This window comes from Anabrus simplex, chromosome 8, assembly GCF_040414725.1.
Source record: "Anabrus simplex isolate iqAnaSimp1 chromosome 8, ASM4041472v1, whole genome shotgun sequence".
Lineage (NCBI taxonomy): Eukaryota > Metazoa > Arthropoda > Insecta > Orthoptera > Tettigoniidae > Anabrus > Anabrus simplex.
The window spans coordinates 120,616,217-120,634,791 of NC_090272.1; the positions used below are offsets into that span (position 1 = coordinate 120,616,217).

The following is an 18,575-nucleotide window of genomic DNA, read 5'->3' on the forward strand; positions in this document are numbered from 1 at the left end:
TGAGTCCGAGGGAAAAACCGAACCTGGAGGGTAAACAGATGATGATGATGATGATGATGATGGTACAGAGGCGGTATGGTCCTGTTTACGAAGGAAAACTGCTTAAGTGCGGCCAGTATCCAGTAATCGGGAGATAGTGGGTTCGAACCCCACTGTCGGCAGCCCTGAAGATGGTTTTCCGTGGTTTGCCATTTTCACACCAGGCTGTACATTAAGTAAGGCCACGGCCGCTTCCTTCCCATTCCTAGGCCTTTCCTATCCCATCATCGCCATAAGACCTATCTGTGTCGGTGCGACGTAAAACAAATAGAAAAAAAAACGATGGAAAACTTGCCCACATCTGTATGTTGGTTTCTGGCCCCCGAATTTTATGCTTGTGATCACTTCTCGTCCGCCTCTGTGGTGTAGTGGTTAGCGTGATTAGCTGCCACCCCCGGAGGTCCGGGTTCGATTCCCGGCTCTGCCACGAAATTTGAAAAAGTGGCACGAGGGCTGGAACGGGGTCCACTCATTCTCGGGAGGTTAACTGAGTAGAGGTGGGTTCGATTAACACCTCAGCCATCCTGGAAGTGGTTTTCCGTGGTTTCCCACTTCTTCTCCAGGCGAATGCCGGGATGGTACCTAACTTAAGGCCACGGCCGCTTCCTTCCCTCTTCCTTGCCTATACCCTCCGATCTTCCCATCCCTCCACAAGGCCCCTGTTCAGCATGGCAGGTGAGGCCGCCTGGGCGAGGTACTGGTCATTCTCGCCAGTTGTATCCCCGACCAAGAGTCTGCAGCTCCAGGACACTGCCCTTGAGGCGGTAGAGGTGGGATCCCTCACTGAGTCCGAGGGAAAAACCGAACCTGGAGGGTAAACAGATGATGATGATGATGATGATGATGGTACGAGGGCTGGAACGGGGTCCACTCAGCCTCGGGAGGTCAACTGAGTAGAGGTGGGTTCGATTCCCAACTCAGCCATCCTGGAAGTGGTTTTCCGTGGTTTCCCACTTCTCCTCCAGGCAAATGCCGGGATGGTACTTAACTTAAGGCCACGGCCGCTTCCTCCGCTCTTCCTTGCCTATCCCTTCCAATCTCACCATCCCTCCACAAGGCCCCTGTTCAGCATAGCAGGTGAGGCCGCCTGGGCGAGGTACTGGACATACTCCCCAGTTGTATCCCCGACCAAGAGTCTGAAGCTACAGGACACTGCCCTTGAGGCGGTAGAGGTGGGATCCCTCGCTAAGTCCGAGGGAAAAACCGAACCTGGAGGGTAAACAGATGATGATGATGATGATGATGATGATGATGATGATGATCACTTCTCGATAAGTACGAGGGAGTTTCCAAACTATTCCTAATAGGTACAGAAAATTATACGGAAGATACGGAAGATGAACCCAGACTCATGCTCACAATTACACTACCATCACATGTTAACCCTGTCAAGATCAAAACCTGGAATCTTTCGATCCGTAGTCAGACGCGTTATCCGTTGTATCACTGGGCCTGGAATATAAAATATGTCGCATGGCCTAGATAGACTACTAGGGAGACTACGACTTGTCACTATTAAACAACCACCGCACATATGAAAATAAGCAACCCCTTTAGGATTCGAACCTGGAGTCTTCTACACTGCATCAGGGCCGTTATCCATCGCGCCTCAGGCCCAGATATGCACTTGGTGAGGGTAAGGCGAGTTACTTGGTTTGGAATTGGACCCAGATCGACTTCATGGAACGCTACGATGCTAACTATTACACTGCTAAAGTGTGTTAAAAACTATCCCGACCCTGCCAGGATTCGAACCTGGAATCTTCTGATCCGTAGTCAGACGCGTTATCCGTTGCGCCACAGGGCCCGGCGAGAACTGCTTACCATGTTAAGACATGTTAAGCCAAATCAGGTTTCCTTTGCTTACTTATGACCTCAAAAGCTATCACTTAAGCACTTAAGGACATACTCTCGTTTCATGAAAGTAAGTGTCATATCCAATTTCATACCGTCATGAGAAGCGCTCGATTGACGACCACGTAGTCGCCGAGGCGGAAACTGTTCCATAATCTGTAGAAATTGGGACACCTGAAACAAATACATTACATTACACAGGATGAAGCCGAACTCCACCGACACACTTTCGGAGATTGCTCAGGGATAAGGCTGGTAGAAGCTCTGGTTTACCCTCATTTCGACTACAGTGACGCGATTTATAGAGATTATGGGTGCAAGTTGTTCGCCTCTGTGGTGTAGTGGTTAGCGTGATTACCTGCCACCCCCGGAGGTCCGGGTTCGATTCCTGGCTCTGCCACGAAATTTGAAGAGTGGTATGACGGCTGGAACGGGGTCCACTCAGCCTCGGGAGGTCAACTGAGTAGAGGTGGGTTCGATTCCCACATCAGCCATCCTCGAAGTGGTTTTCCGTGGTTTCCCACTTCTCCTCCAGGCGAATGCCGGGATGGTACCTAACATACGGCCACGGCCACTTCCTTGCCTCTCCCTTCCAATCTTCCCATCCCTCCACAAGGCCCCTGTTTAGCATAGCAGGTGAGGCCGCCTGGGCAAGGTACTGGTCATTCTCCCCAGTTGTATCCCCGACCAAGTGTCAAGCTCTAGGACACTGCCCTTGAGTCGGTAGAGGTGGGATCCCTGGAGGGTAAACAGATGATGATGATGATGATGGGTGCAAGTTATTGAGCAGATTACAACGTGACCAAAATGCATGTGTGAGATACGTCTAGCAGGGCTGAGTGGCTCAGACTGTTGAGGCGCTGGCTTTCTGACCCCAACTTGGCAGGTTCGATCCTGTCTCAGTCCGGTGGTATTTGAAGGTGCTCAAATGCTCAGCCTCGTGTATGTAGATTTACTGGCACGTAAAAGAACTCCTACGGGAGCATAGCAGGTGAGGCCGCCTGGGTGAGGTACTGGTCATCCTCCCCAATTGTATCCCCTGACCCAGAGTCTCACACTCCAGGACACTGCCCTTGGGGCGGTAAAGGTGGGATCCCTGGCTGAGTCCGAGGGAAAAGCTAACAGATTAAGAAGAAGAGATATGTCTGTAACCTACGGTACTATGGCCATGAAACTCCTTCATATAACCACCTATCTTGGACCCAAGTAGAAATCCGTCGCATAGTGCATACCCTATAAACCAAACCAAACCCCATGGCACTACACTACAGCCCTTGAAGGGCCGTGGCCTACCAAGCGACCGCTACTCAGCTCGAAGGCCTGCAGATTATGAGGTGAGGTGTCGTGTGGTGACGAATCCTCTCGGCCGTTATTCTTGGCTTTCTAGATCGGGGCCGCTATCTCACCGTCAGATGGCTCCTAAATTCTAATCACGTAGGCTGAGTGGACCTCGAATCAGCCCTCAGGCCCAGGTAAAAATCCCTGACCTGGCCGGGAATCGAACCCGGGGCCTCCGGGTAAGAGGCACATACGCTACCCCTACACCACGGAGCCGGCTGCATACCCTATGCTATCTCCATAAAATCCTTCATTGTTCGCCTTACTTCACATTTCAAATTCCTCTCAATCTATCAGAGTCTTAATACCAGATCTACTAATAATTCCATCCTTGCTTTACATACCCATAGAACTGGCCTGCCGTGAGTGGAACGTCCTTCCCGAAAATATCAGAAGGTTATGTGCTCTTCGCACTTTCAAAGAAGCACTTAGGATACATTTTATGCACCAGTAAGGATCATTTGTGTCCGCCTCTGTGGTGTAGTGGTTAGCGTGATTAGCTGCCACCCCCGGAGGTCCGGGTTCGATTCCCGGCTCTGCCACGAAATTTGAAAAGTGGTACGAGGGCTGGAACGGGGTCCACTCAGCCTCGGGAGGTCAACTGAGTAGAGGTGGACGAGGTACCGGATATCCTCCCCAGCTGTATTCCTCGACCCAGAGTCTGAAGCTCCAGGACACTGCCCTTGAGGTGGTAGAGGTGGGATCCCTCGCTGAGTCTGAGGGAAAAACCGACCCTGGAGTGTAAACAGATAAAGAAGAAGAAGTGATCACTTCTCGATAAGTATGAGGGAGGTTCCAAACTATTCCTACTAGGTACATAAAATGATACGGAAGATACGGAAGATGAACCCAGACTGACTACTATGCTCACGATTACACTGCCATCACATGTTAACCCTGACAAGATCAAAACCTGGAATCTTCCGATCCGTAGTCAAACGCGTCATCCGTTGCGTCACAAGGCCTGGAATATAAAATATGTCGAGAGCCTATACCTCTAATACCTAAAGATGAGTTCTGACAGCTACAGCTGAAAGGAGGAGCATTGCACGTGCCATTTCAATATGTTGTCACATTCCAGTGTTCCTTTCTCTCACCCCTCTCTTCCGGCTCACTTGTTCACTCGTTAATTCAGACCGCTGCGTTCTGTTGTAGACTACCTGGCAAGACTACAGGGGTCGGGCTGATAAGCTCAGACAGTAGAGCGCTGGCCTTCTGGTCCCAACTTAGCAGGTTCAATCCTGGCTCAGTCCGGTGATATTTGAAGGTGCTCAAATACGTCAGCCTCGTGTCGATAGATTTACTGGCACGTAGAAGAGCGCCTGCGGGAATAAAACTCGTAGCCTCTTCTTCAAAGAATTCCCTTGCGGCACATATCATTTCCCTTCCTTGGTGATGAATTGTCACAACACGGCCGGCTGTATTTTTTTCACGAGGTGGGAGAATCCTGCGCCTCCCTCTCCCTCGAGAAGTATTCATCGTACTCGAAATATATACTTAAATACAATAATTGTACTAATTAGTATTTAAAATATCGTTAGATACTTAATAACGGCCATAATGTCCGGCTCCATGACTAAATGGTTAGCGTGCTGGCCTTTGGTCACAGGGGTCCCGGGTCCGATTCCCGGCAGGGTCGGGAATTTTAACCTGAAATGGCTTCATAGAGTAGTAAAATTAGCGTGGAGTGTTGGTAAGGTACCTTCAAATTGGACAAAAGCACTAATTGCACCTATCTGTAAGCAAGGGAACAGGAAGGATTGCAACAACTATCGAGGTATCTCATTGATTAGTATACCAGGCAAAGTATTCACTGGTATCTTGGGAGGGAGAGTGCGATCAGTCGTTGAGAGGAAGTTGGATGAAAACCAGTGTGGTTTCAGACCACAGAAAAGCTGTCAGGATCAGATTTTCAGTATGCGCCAGGTAATTGAAAAATGCTACGAGAGGAATAGGCAGTTGTGTTTATGTTTCGTAGATCTAGAGAAAGCATATGACAGGGTACCGAGGGAAAAGATGTTCGCCATACTGGGGGACTATGGAATTAAAGGTAGATTATTAAAATCAATCAAAGGCATTTATGTTGACAATTGGGCTTCAGTGAGAATTGACGGTAGAATGAGTTCTTGGTTCAGGGTACTTACAGGAGTTCGACAAGGCTGTAATCTTTCACCTTTGCTATTTGTAGTTTACATGGATCATCTGCTGAAAGGTATAAAATGGCAGGGAGGGATTCAATTAGGTGGAAATGTAGTAAGCAGTTTGGCCTATGCTGACGACTTGGTCTTAATGGCAGACTGTGACGAAAGCCTGCAGTCTAATATCTTGGAACTTGAAAATAGGTGCAATGAGTATGGTATGAAAATTAGCCTCTCGAAGACTAAATTGATGTCAGTTGGTAAGAAATTCGACAGAATCGAATGTCAGATTGGTGATACAAAGCTAGAACAGGTTGATAATTTCAAGTATTTAGGTTGTGTGTTCTCCCAGGATGGCAATATAGTAAGTGAGATTGAATTAAGGTGTAGTAAAGCTAATGCAGTGAGCTCGCAGTTGCGATCAGCAGTATTCTGTAAGAAGGAAGTCAGCTCCCAGACGAAACTATCTTTACATCGGTCTGTTTTCAGACCAACTTTGCTTTACGGGAGCGAAAGCTGGGTGGACTCAGGATATCTTATTCATAAGTTAGAAGTAACAGACATGAAAGTAGCGAGAATGATTGCTGGTACAAACAGGTGGAAACAATGGCAGGAGGGTACTCGGAATGAGGAGATAAAGGCTAATTTAGGAATGAACTCTATGGATGAAGCTGTACGCATAAACCGGCTTCGGTGGTGGGGTCATGTGAGGCGAATGGAGGAGGATAGGTTACCTAGGAGAATAATGGACTCTGTTATGGAGGGTAAGAGAAGTAGAGGGAGACCAAGACGACGATGGTTAGACTCGGTTTCTAACGATTTAAAGATAAGAGGTATAGAACTAAATGAGGCCACAACACTAGTTGCAAATCGAGGATTGTGGCGACGTTTAGTAAATTCTCAGAGGCTTGCAGACTGAACGCTGAAAGACATAACAGTCTATAATGATAATGTATGTATGTATGTATGTATGTATGTATGTATGTATGTATGTATGTATGTATGTATGTATGTATGTATGGTTAATTTTGCTGGCACGGGGGCTGGGTGTATTTGTCGTCTTCATCATCATTTCATCCTCATCACGACGCGCAGGTCGCCTACGGGAGTCAAATCAAAAGACCTGCACCTGGCGAGCCGAACTTGTCCTCAGACACTCCCGGCACTAAAAGCCATAAGCCATTTCATTTCAACGGCCATACAGCAGAAACAGAAATAGAATGTCACTCACATGAACTGCTTGCGACAACATCTAACTCAGAAGTGAGAGCCCCAGGGGCTCTGAACTTTGGAGCGTGGGTTGGCGACCACGGGGCCCTCAGCCGAGTCCTGGCATTGCTTCCACTTGCTTGTGCCAGGCTCCTCACTTTCATATATCCTATCCGATCTCTCTTGGTCAACTCTTGTTCATTTCAAACCCCGACGGTATTACGCATGGAGGCTTAGGGAGTCTTTCATCTTCATGCCCTTCGTGGCTCTTGTCTTCCTTTTTCGAAGTGTTGGACCCCTTCCATTTTTTTATCTCTCATTAGTGCCTACTTGTACTTCCTCTTAAAACAAAAATCACCACCACCAGAAGTGAGAGGTTTGGCAACTCCAAGCAACACGAGCTAGCCAGAAGATTTATCTCCATGGCAACCACCGTCGCCCCACCCTCGTTTCCATGGCAACCATACCCCCCCCCCCACTGCATTTATCCAGCCCCGGCAGGCAGTAAACGGACCTCCCTCTAAGAACCGTCACAAAACATCGTTACATATTAGAGGTATAGATAGACTACTAGGTAGACTACGAATTGTCCCTATTAAACAACCACCAAACACATGAAAATACGCAGCCCCGCTAGAATTCGAACCTCGAGTCTTCTAAAACTGTGCACTTGGTGAGGATAAGGCGTGTTACACAGTTTGGAATTGGACCCAGATCGACTTCACGGAACACTACGATGCTAACCATTATACTGCCAAAGTGTGTTAAAAGCTAAGCGACCCTGCCAGGATTCGAACCTGGAATCTTCTGATCCGTAGTCAGACGCGTTATCCGTTGCGCCACAGGGCCCGGCGAGAATTGCTTGCCAAGTTAAGACGTGTTAAGCCAAATCAAGTTTCGTTTGCTTACTTATGACCTCAAAGCTATCACTTTGGCACTTAAGGACATACACTCGTTTCATGAAAAAAAGTGTCATATCCAATTTCATACCGTCATGAGAAGCGCTCGATTGACGACCACGTAGTCGCCGAGGGAGACTGTAGGCGGAAACTGTTCCATAATCTGTAGAAATTGGGACACCTGAAACAAATACATTACATTATAGGCCTACAGGATGAAGCCGAACTCCACCGACACACTTTCGGAGATTGCTCAGGGATAATGCTGGTAGAAGCTCTGGTTTTTCCTCATTTCGACTGCAGTGACGCGATTTATAGAGATTATGGGTGCAAGTTATTGAGCAGATTACAACGTGGCCAAGATGTATGTGTGAGATACTTTTAGCCGGGCTGAGTAGCTCAGACGGTTGAGGAGCTGGCTTTTTGACCCCAACTTGGCAGGTTCGATCCTGGCTCAGTCCGGTGGTATTTGTAGGTGCTCAAATGCGTCAGTCTCATGTAGGTAGATTTACTGGCACGTAAAAGAACTCATGCGGGACTAAATTCCTGCACCCCGACGTCTCCGAAAACCGTAAAAGTAGTTAGTGTGGTTAGTTGCTACCCCCAGAGGCCCGGGCTCGATTCCCGACTCTGCCACGAAATTTGAAAAGTGGTACGAGGGCTAGAACGGGGTCTACTCAGCCTCGTGTGGTCAACTAAGTAGAGGGGGGTTCGATTCCCTCCTCAGCCATCCTCGAAGTGGTTTTCCGTGTTTTGCTACTTTTCCTCCAGCCAAATGCCTGGATGGTACCTAACTTAAGGCCACGGCCGCTTCTTTCCCTCTTTCTTGTATATCCCTTCCAATCTTCCCATTCCCCCGCAAGGCCGCTGTTCAGCATAGCAGGCGAGGCGAGGTACTGGTCCTCCTTCCCAGTTATATCCCCTGATCAATAGTCTCACACTCCAGGACATTGCCCTTGAGGCGGTAGAGGTGGCATCCCTCGCTGGGTCCGAGGGAAAAGCCAACCCTGGAGGGTAAACAAATTAAGAAAAACAAGAAGAAGAAATACGTCTGTAACCTACGGTACTATGACTATGTAACTCCTTCATATAACCACCTATGTTGGCCCCAAGTAGAAATCCGTCGCACAGTGCATACACTATGCCATCTCCATAAAATCCTTTTTTGTTCACCTTACTTCACATTTCAAATACCTCTCAATCTATCTGAGTCTTAACACCAGATCTACTAATAATTCCATCCTTGCTTTACCTACCCATAGAACTGGCAGTAATTGCCTGCCGTGAGCGGAACATCCTTCCCGAAAATATCAGAGGGTTAAGTGCTCTTTGCACTTTCAAAGAAGCACTTCGGAGACATTTTATGCACCAGTAAGGATCATTTTTAAACCTGATGCTGCTACTCACAAACATTCTAGTGTCATGGATGAAGGTTAGTTAAAAATACTTAACCGTTTAAAAAAATTAATATGTTATTGAATTTTATGTACTACCTCGTTTTTTACATGTAGGATATTAGTTTTAAGAAGTTTTCCTTTTAATATATCTAATTTATTTCACGTTAATTATCTCGTCACTCATCATTCTTGTATAATTATTAAATTAATTTGTATTTAATCTAATTATTATAAAGTAACACAGTGTAATATATGTATATTTCAGTGCTATTAAATTAATTTGTATTTAATTTAATTATTATAAAGTAACACAGTGTAATATATGTATATTTCAGTGCCTGGTTAGGTGGAAGAGAAAGTCTGAAGGCCTTAATCTTGCCAGGTTAAAGAAAACATTACTAAACTACTAAACTATAAACTGAGTATATTGGTACAAGGGACCCGTGGTCTCTGGTGGCTAATTACAGAGTAATTGCATTTTGTTTGGTTTGTTGCCCCAGATAGCTTTGTATCTGTATTGCACTGAAAATAATAAATACTAGTTCTTGACAAACGCCGGGGTGTCGGAATTTTGTCCCGTAGGAGTTCTTTTAGACCTACGTGCAGGTAAATATACCGACAGGAGGGTGACCCACCGGACTGAGCCCCGATCGAACCTGCCAAGCTGGGGTCAGAAAGCCAACGCTTCAACCGTCTGAGCCACTCAGCCCTGGTCTGTATTTGCTTTTGTACGTTTTGGTTATTGCATATTATAGGCTTTTTCACGTATATGAAGGTATTTTCACAGAAATAAGGATAGTTGGAGTAACAAACCGAATAAATCATAATTCATTTACTCTATAACGATCCACCAGAGATCACGAGTCCCTCATGTCAATATACTCAGAAGGTATCCCTGAACAACCTCCGAAAGTTGGTCGGTCGAGTTCGGCTTCACTCTCTATTAGAATAAGTAGCAGAACTAGGAGAAATGCTTCACAGAAAACTAATTCTTATCTGTCCTCACCTCGTACTGGATATGTTTTGGATACGCCGACACTCGAAGTGTTAGAAGTTCCTCCCGGAATATATCTCCAACCTAAGGAATAATAATAATAATAATAATAATAATAATAATAATAATAATAATAATAATAATAATAATAATAATAATAATAATAATAATAATAATAATAATAATAATAATAATAATAATAATAATAATTGTACCGGGCGGTACACCTCTACGACGCAAGTTCAAATCTTGCGCCAATTGAAACTCCTCTACAGGAGACGCTCTGAACTTTAAAAACTGAACTAACTCTACTGTTTATCAGAAGATGTCACTGTGTGTTTTTGATTTGCTTTTGTTTTTTATTAATCAAGAAGTGTGGACAGACTCTAACAGAGGTCTCTACCAAGAACTATGATTACGCACTCTGGCGTAAAGGAATGTACCTTCTTGGAGAAATGTTGTATTCATAAGTTTTGTCTTTACTAAATTTTGTTCTGCGGTTTGTGGGTTGGCAACATTAATCCTTTCTTTCCGCCTGTTTTGAATTTAGCCAAGCAGTAATTTCTGTAATTAATTTTCCTCCAATCATTGCTTTCTTCTTCGAATTTCCATGTGTAATTATTAGTCAACCAAATAAAAATTGAGGGGGTGTGTCTACTCATTCCTGAAAGGTCTCGAATTTTCCACGAGGGTATAAAAACTGCTGATTTTCTTGTCTCCGGGCCACTCGTATAACATCTAACTCAGTGTGTGAATATGTAGCAGGGGGCGGGAAGCGCCTCGTTCTTCAGACAGCAGTTCTTCAACAAGGTAATGGCCTTTTAGCATCTTTATTTCTTACTAGCTCAGCAGTCTAACTCTCGGGGAGGGTTCGAAAACTTTAATATGTAACCCATCTCTTTAAAATGTAAATTCCTTTCCAGTCTATGTAAAAACTACAAATCTCTTTTACTGTAAAGCGGGGATAGAGAGTGCTTTACCCTCTCGAGCTCCCCTTCATTTTGAAATTGAGGTGACTACGTTTTCATAACCGTTTCTTCTCTTACTTAATGTATTAAAGTTTTCTCATACGAGTCACCTCCCTAGCTTGGGATTAGCCCCTGTGTATCGGCCTAGAGCCTCTTAGTTTTTAAAATGTGTATTTAGGAGTGCAAGTTCACGCCTCCAGTCCTTTCTGTACGTTGGGCCAGTAACTTAACCTGATGTTTTGTTTTCTTCATGCGAAGGCCCTGTAGGTTGGGTATTAAATACCCCTGTTTCTTTGTGTGCCTTGAGGGCAGTTAGAAGTGAAGTTTGTTGTGGCCTTTGATAGGCTTGTAAAATTGAGAGCAGGTCCGCTCTTTCTGGTATTTTTGGAAGGTGCCTCTAGGAGGCTTGACATTATTAAGCGGGAGCAAGAGCTCCATGTAATTAAGGGTTTTCTGCCCTTTGGTATTTTGTGATTGTGAGCTGAGAGCTCAAGGATTGATGAATTTGGGCCCGTAGCCCAGAATTTGTAAAGACCACTTAACTGGTGCTTTTTTTGTAAGCGGTATTGTACCTGATTTTCTTTGTTATTTCCCCTAGTCTCTAATCTTGGACTTCTTGATTGTGTACCTGATTTAACTTGTTGTTATTTGTTGTACACTCAAAAATTCTATGTTACCGTTGTTAAGTATTGAAAATATAACCTTTATTGAAATTTTAATTCATCGTTCGAACTTGTAGTTAGACCCATTCCAGCCCGCACCTTCCCACGGATAACTCCGTAACAATAATAATAATAATAATAATAATAATAATAATAATAATAATAATAATAATAATATCCATCTGTGGTGTAGTGGTTAGTGTGAATAGCTGGCAGCCCTGGAGGCCCGTGTTCGATTTGCGGCTCTGCCACTAAATTTTAAAAGTGGTATGAAGAGTCGGGAGGTCAACTGAGTAGAGGGAGTTCGATTCCCACTTCAGCCATCCCCGAAGTACTTTCCCGTGGTTTCCCACTTCTTGTCCAGGCAAGTGCCGGGATCGTACCTAACTTACGGTCATGGTCGCTTCTTTCCCTCTTCCTTGTTCATCCCTTCCAATCTTCCCATCCTCCACAAGTCCCCTGTGCAGCACAGCGGGTGAAGCCGCCTGGGCGAGGTGCTGATCCTCCCACCCAGTTGTATTTTCGACTCAAAAGTCTCAAGCTCTAGGATACTGACCTTGATGTTGTAAAGGTGGGAGCCACCGCGGAGTCCGGAGGGGAAACCAACACTGGAGGGTAAACGGATAATGAAATAAACATGAAATGGGAAAGATTTCAAACACAATAAGTCACTAAGTAAACTATAAATTATGGGTAAAGGTCATTTCAAAAGCTCCTAGGTATCATTTTCAGTCTGGCTGAGTCTTGATAGACACCTAACATCTCTATACTAAAAAAAAAAAAAAAAAATCATGAAGTAAAGTCATATGTTTTTCCTTGCAGACTATTGTATCATTTCAGTCCCATGCCGCAAATGTTAGTAATTTCTTTAAGATGAATCCACATGATCTCCTTCAAAACGGAAGCAAAAAAAAAAAAAAAGGTTTCTTTCTAGATCCGACAATCAAATACGAATCACATACACAACAGCCCGCTGAACTCGACGCAGAAAAAACATTATATATTCACCAACCATTCCCTAATACTTCAATAACATTTTTTTTTCAAATTGCGTTACGTCGCACCGACACAGATAGGTCTGATGGCGACGATGGGATAGGAAAGTGCTGGGAGTGGGAAGGAAGCGGCCGTGGCCTTAATTAAGGTACAACCCCAAAATTTGCCTGGTGTGAAAATTGGAAACCACAGAAAACGATCTTCAGGGCTGCTGACAGAGGGGTTCGAAACCACTATCTCCCGACTGCAAGCTCACAGCTGCGGGACCCTAATCGCGCGGCCACTTGCTCGATACCTCAATAAGTACAACCTTGAAAACATACAAGTCATAGGGCTCATTCTGGGTGCAAGGGGCACCATTCCTAAACTACGGGTCACCTACTTACGACGTTTAGGGTACCGAATGAGATCATAGGGAGGTGAGGCATACATTGAAAGTCTCGATATCGACCTTAAGGCATCACCTCTACGCTCCACCCACTTAATAACATCAAATAACGTATTTAATTTCCTTCCTCTTTGTCATTAAGGACTGATTCCTCTACATTATTTTTAGAAGTATTCTTCTTCTTTTATTGTTTTGCAATAGGTTGCTGAATTTATATTGTGTGATATTCCTTGTCCGTTTGGCAACCTCAATCATTTGAAGAAGAATAAATAATCTTCTTACTTTCTTAATCTGTTTACTCTCCAAGGTTGCTTTTCCCTTGGACTCAGCGAGGGATACCACCTCTACCGCTTCAAGGGCAGGGTCCTGGAGCGTGAGACTTTAGGTCAGGGATACAACTGAGAAGGAAGACCAATACCTCGCCCATACATTTTTCCTTCTTATTCCTACGGTTAACGTAATTATTTTCACGTTATACATGCCATGTTCTTCACTTCATTCCACGCTGCATGTGATCTCCCCTTACCTCCTTCAACATCGTAAGAGGATATCCCAAACACTTGAATAATTTGGTTCTTTCTATCACTCCTCCATCAATGCTGATCTTTGCAGTGTCATCATCACATCCACATGCCATGCCCTCAGTCCTATCCAATGTTAATATATTCCGTGGCTATGAATGCTGATCTTTACAGTGTCATCACATCTACAGGCCATGCCCTCGGTTTTATCCAAGTTTAATGTTTTTCGTAGTCATCAAAGTGGTTCCTTCACGACTATGTTAAGTCTCGCAGTTCTTCACGTGATCTTGCAGCTAACGTTGTATCAGCGGCGTACAGAGGAGTCCAAGGTATCTCTTATTGGAGCGTCCTATTAACAGTGCTCTTTGCTCTCTATACGATGATTAAAATTAGGGGGAGAATATGGAACCCTGGTGGACTCCAACATGTACGAAGTACACATCTTCTGAAGTTGCGGACCAGGTGGCTCGCGTGCTCCGTACTTTCTACATATAAATGACCCGCATGCAATTATGATGAATGGGATGCCTGCTAACTGATTTTCACAGGGGCATTACTGGCAGCAGGCAGGTTACGTCAGAATATGAAGATGTAACAACCAGATGGCCGCTCGCAGCATGTTCCTCAGCGCTACCCGTCTAATGCAACCCCATGGTTTATGGTTCAGCAGCACTGCATTTTCTGTCTGCATATCGGCAATGGCTAGTGTGTTTAGCAACGACGAATACACAGACATCATTTTGATCTACGGAGAATCTGGTCGAAATGCCAAAGCTCCCAGGCGGTATGTATAGCAGTTTCCAAACAAACGTTTGACTTCTATACATGTATTTCGCCGAACAGAGCTGCAATTAAGAACTGATGGATCGTTCAGATCACATATCAGCAGGGAGAGAGACACGACAATACTGGCGTTGTGCAGAATGTACTGCAATAATTTTAACCCAATCCTTCACACGGTAAGTTGAACTTCACCTTACTCTGACGATAAAATAATAATAATAATAATAATAATAATAATAATAATAATAATAATAATAATAATAATAATAATAATAATAATAATAATAATACCCGTGTGGGGATTTACCGGTTACCTTCATCGGGCGCGTCCCATTGGAATTGGGGAAGCTCGCTGGCTCTGCCGCCAGCAGAATCAGAGGGTAGTCGGGAAATAAAATACCACCGTGAAAAAAATACTGGTCCCTTGCCAGGGTTACGGCGAAGACTGGTAAATGACCAGAAGCCAGAAAACATCTTGAAGCAACCTCTAGGGCTAACAACCCTAGTTGTAAAAGGATGGGTACCCGTCCAAAGCAAAGTGAAGTCAAAAAGCATGATGGCACAACATTTACCCCAGGGGGTAAATCTTCGGAAAAAAATCCCTCGTCGTGAACGCCACGGCGCACAAGTCTCATTCGGATTCTGGGGGAGACTCGACATCATGCAAGAGACGAGTCGGAGCGTCTCGGTGTACCCCGAAGAGTCAAAAACTCAGGCCAAAATCTAAAACCTTTCTAGCAACTTTCAACATAAATCCACTTACACAAACTGGCAAGCTGAAAACCCTCACCAAAGCTCTTCACGAAAATCAGATATCCATAATGGCCCTACAGGAAACAAGGTACCCAGATGAAGAGATTTTTGAATCCGAAGGCTACCAATTTTTCAAGAGCAAAGCGCAAAGAGGAATCCTCAATGGAGCTGTGACGCTTGGAACCGCGTTTGCTGTTAGAACCAAGATCCTTAAATCGGTTGCAAATTTCGAACCTGTGAATGACAGATTGTCTATACTCACAATTAAATGCGCGAACAAAACCTACGCCTTAGTTAACGCACATGCTCCTACAAACGATAAGAACAAGTCTGATCCAGACGAAGTTGATAATTTCTGGGACCTACTGGATAAAAAATTAAACAAAATCCCCAAACACCATGTCAAGCTTCTTTTGGGTGACTTCAATGCCCAACTAGGTCGTGAACAGAAGTACAAGAGAGTTATAGGAAATTACCCTGCTCACAAAAGAACCAATCCCAACGGCAAAAGACTGGTGTCCATTTGCGAAAATCACAACCTGAAGGTCATGTCGACCCACTTTCGCCATCTACCCAGAAAGCAAATGACTTGGCGTTCTCCCGTCCAAGCTCTCGGAGAGTTCCAAATTGATCATGTTGCAATCTCCAGGAGAAACAGCCCTGAGATTATGAATGTCAAGGTAAAGAAAGACATCAATGTAGCCTCAGATCATTATATGTCTCTTATCAAATTCAAACCAATTCCCGCAAACACAAGGAAGACAACCAAACAGATCACACGCTTCGATAATGATAAACTTCGGCAAAGGGTCGAGGAGTTCCAGGAGAAGGCTAGACCAAATGACACTGACTTTAACAACGCCAAAAGTCTCCTTGTTGAGGCCGCCAAAGACGTTGCAGAAATCAAGAGAGGCAAAAAGCATGCCTGGTGGAATGGTACCTGCGAATCAGTCCTCCAAGAAAGACTCAATGCGTGGAAACAGTACTACTCTACGAAATCAGAAAATGATTGGGAAACCTACAAAACCCAACGTGCCCAAGCAGCTAGGGTGTTCAGAACTGAGAAACGTAAATACGAAAAATCTCCCATTGAAAAGATAGAACAAAACTTTAGGAAGAATGAAAGCAGAGAGTACTACAGAGCCTTCAAACGCAAACTCACTGGCTATAAACCACCATCTCCATGCTTTGAGCGAAAGGACGGCACACTGGCGACATCAAATGAAGAAAATTGCAGCATTCTGGCAGATTACTTCAAGAATTTACTTAATTGCTCTAAACCTCAAAGTGCCATTGAGACCAAGGAACCCTTACTCAGGTACCCAGATTCCAGACCACCCGACAGATATGAAATCAAGCGCCACATTGCCCGTCTCAAAAATAACAAAGCGCCGGGGGAAGACTCAGTAGTAGCAGAACTATGGAAATATGCCCCAGAGCAATCACTTGATATCTTGCAAAAGCAAATAGAAGAAATTTGGAACAAGGAGACCCTACCCGAAGATTGGAAAATAGCTTTGATCCATCCATTACACAAAAAAGGCAGCATGAAGAACATCAACAACTACAGAGGAATGTCTTTGCTACCCGTGACTTACAAAATTCTATCACTTGCCATCCTGGAGCGTTTGGAAGCACAAGTCGAACATCAAATAGGTGAATACCAAGGAGGGTTCAGAAAAGGTCGCTCAACAGCTGAACAGATCCAAAATCTCAAAACGATCATCAGATATTGTACACTAAGGTCCAAGCAGTATGTGTCTGTCTTTGTGGACTTTAAGAAAGCGTACGACTCCATTGACCGGGAAGTCCTGCTAAACATCTTAAATGAATTTGGAGCTGATTTGAAACTGCTGGCATTAATTAGAGCCACCCTGACCGATACAAAATCCAAGGTGAATATCCACGGATGTCTCTCGCATTACTTTGACATCAAAACAGGAGTCCGACAAGGTGATGGGCTATCCCCGATACTCTTCAACTGTGTTCTTGAAAAGATCATCAGAACCTGGCGGGTGAGATTACAGGAAACCAACTACAGTCCATTGAGAATAGGAACCAAATCCAAGGGGATCGCAACAGACTGCTTAGCATTTGCCGATGATATTGCTGTTCTCTCAAACGACATAGAAACCGCTAGAGCTCAAGTTGAAATTTTAAAGGAAATTGCCGAACAAACTGGTTTGCAGATATCGTTTGAGAAAACAGAAATAATGACTAACATCAAAGAGGCTCCACCAAAACTCCATACAAAATACGGGGATATCACCCGAGTAGACAAATTCAAATACCTGGGTGAGATCATCATGAAAAATGGACTGGACAAAGAAGCACTTCAGGAGCGAGTACGCAAACTGGAAATAGCCTACCAAACATCCCGCACAATCTACAACAAAAAATGCCTTTCCCAAAACACCAAGATGCGTCACTATGAAACAGTTCTGAAGCCAGTAGTTCTATATGCAGCCGAAACCCTGTCTCTAAATGCCAACAAAGGACTCCTTGAAGAACTGGAGAAAAGAGAACGCAAAATTGTGAGAGGAATCTTGGGATCAAAGTACAGAAATGGAATCCATCAAAAGAAATCTAACAAGGAAGTCTACAGCAAAATAGAGAAAATTACCGACACAATCAGAAAAAGACGGGCACGATTTTACGGTCATCTGAAAAGAATGGACGGAAGAAAGTTAACTAAAGAAATCTTTCACTTTTTTGATTCAAACCCCAAAACCACAATTCCCTGGTTTAGAAATACCAAAGAAGACCTGCAAATGCTACATATCTCAGCTGAAGACGCCCTTAACAGAGATCTCTTCCGCAAGAAAATATTGACGAACGGGCTAAACCGAGACGAGCAGCCGAAGAGAAGACACGGTGCCCCTTGGACAGAGGAGCGTAAGCAGGCCCACTCACAAACAATGAGGGAAATTTGGGCTCTAAAGAAGGCGAAGTTCAGTGTCAAATGCAACAAGACTTAACGTGGTCCTTGATGGCCCCAGAGAATTTTATATAATAATAATAATAATAATAATAATAATAATAATAATAATAATAATAATAATAATAATAATAATAATAATAATAATAATAATAATAATAATAATAATAATACACGAACTATCATTGTTACAACATGCACATGTTTAATGTTGCTTAGGGAAAAGACGAGAGCTGTGTATGAGCTAGGAGTAACTCGAGCGTCAATACAAAGGGTCCTGAAGGAGAGAAAATGGCACCCATACAAGGTGCACCTACATCAACAACTATATGGAGCTGATTTTGATCGCAGGGTATCAGATTGCACAAGAATGGGCGCGGCGTTACAGCAAGATCCAAATTTTTTCAGGAATGATTCAATCGTCAACACTCACAATCTGCATTATTAGGCTCCAGAAAACCTCCACTGGGTTCAAGAACAGCATATGCAACTCCAGTGTGGAGTTAATGTGTGGTGCGTTATTCTGGGAGACTACATTACTGGGTCTGTTTCTATAGCCCCTACGCTCACTGGTAGGCGTTATATGGAATTTTTAAATACCGAATTGTTCTAGAAAACCTTCTAGAAGATATTCCACTGCAGCTAGTACTGCAACATTGGTTTCAGCATGATGGTGCATCACCTCACTACTTTCGAGC

General features: G+C 44.2%; 1 protein-coding gene and 2 non-coding genes across 3 annotated transcripts in view; all 3 read right to left on the reverse strand.

Moving 5' to 3' along the window:
- Positions 1-18,575, reverse strand: part of LOC136879332 (gustatory and odorant receptor 63a-like) — a 72,913-nt gene that overhangs the window by 36,690 nt on the left and 17,648 nt on the right. The window lies entirely within an intron of this gene.
- On the reverse strand, positions 1,774-1,846 carry TRNAR-ACG (transfer RNA arginine (anticodon ACG)). Its single transcript has one exon. It is a non-coding gene; the product is annotated as a tRNA-Arg (tRNA).
- Positions 7,355-7,427, reverse strand: TRNAR-ACG (transfer RNA arginine (anticodon ACG)). The gene has a single exon. It is a non-coding gene; the product is annotated as a tRNA-Arg (tRNA).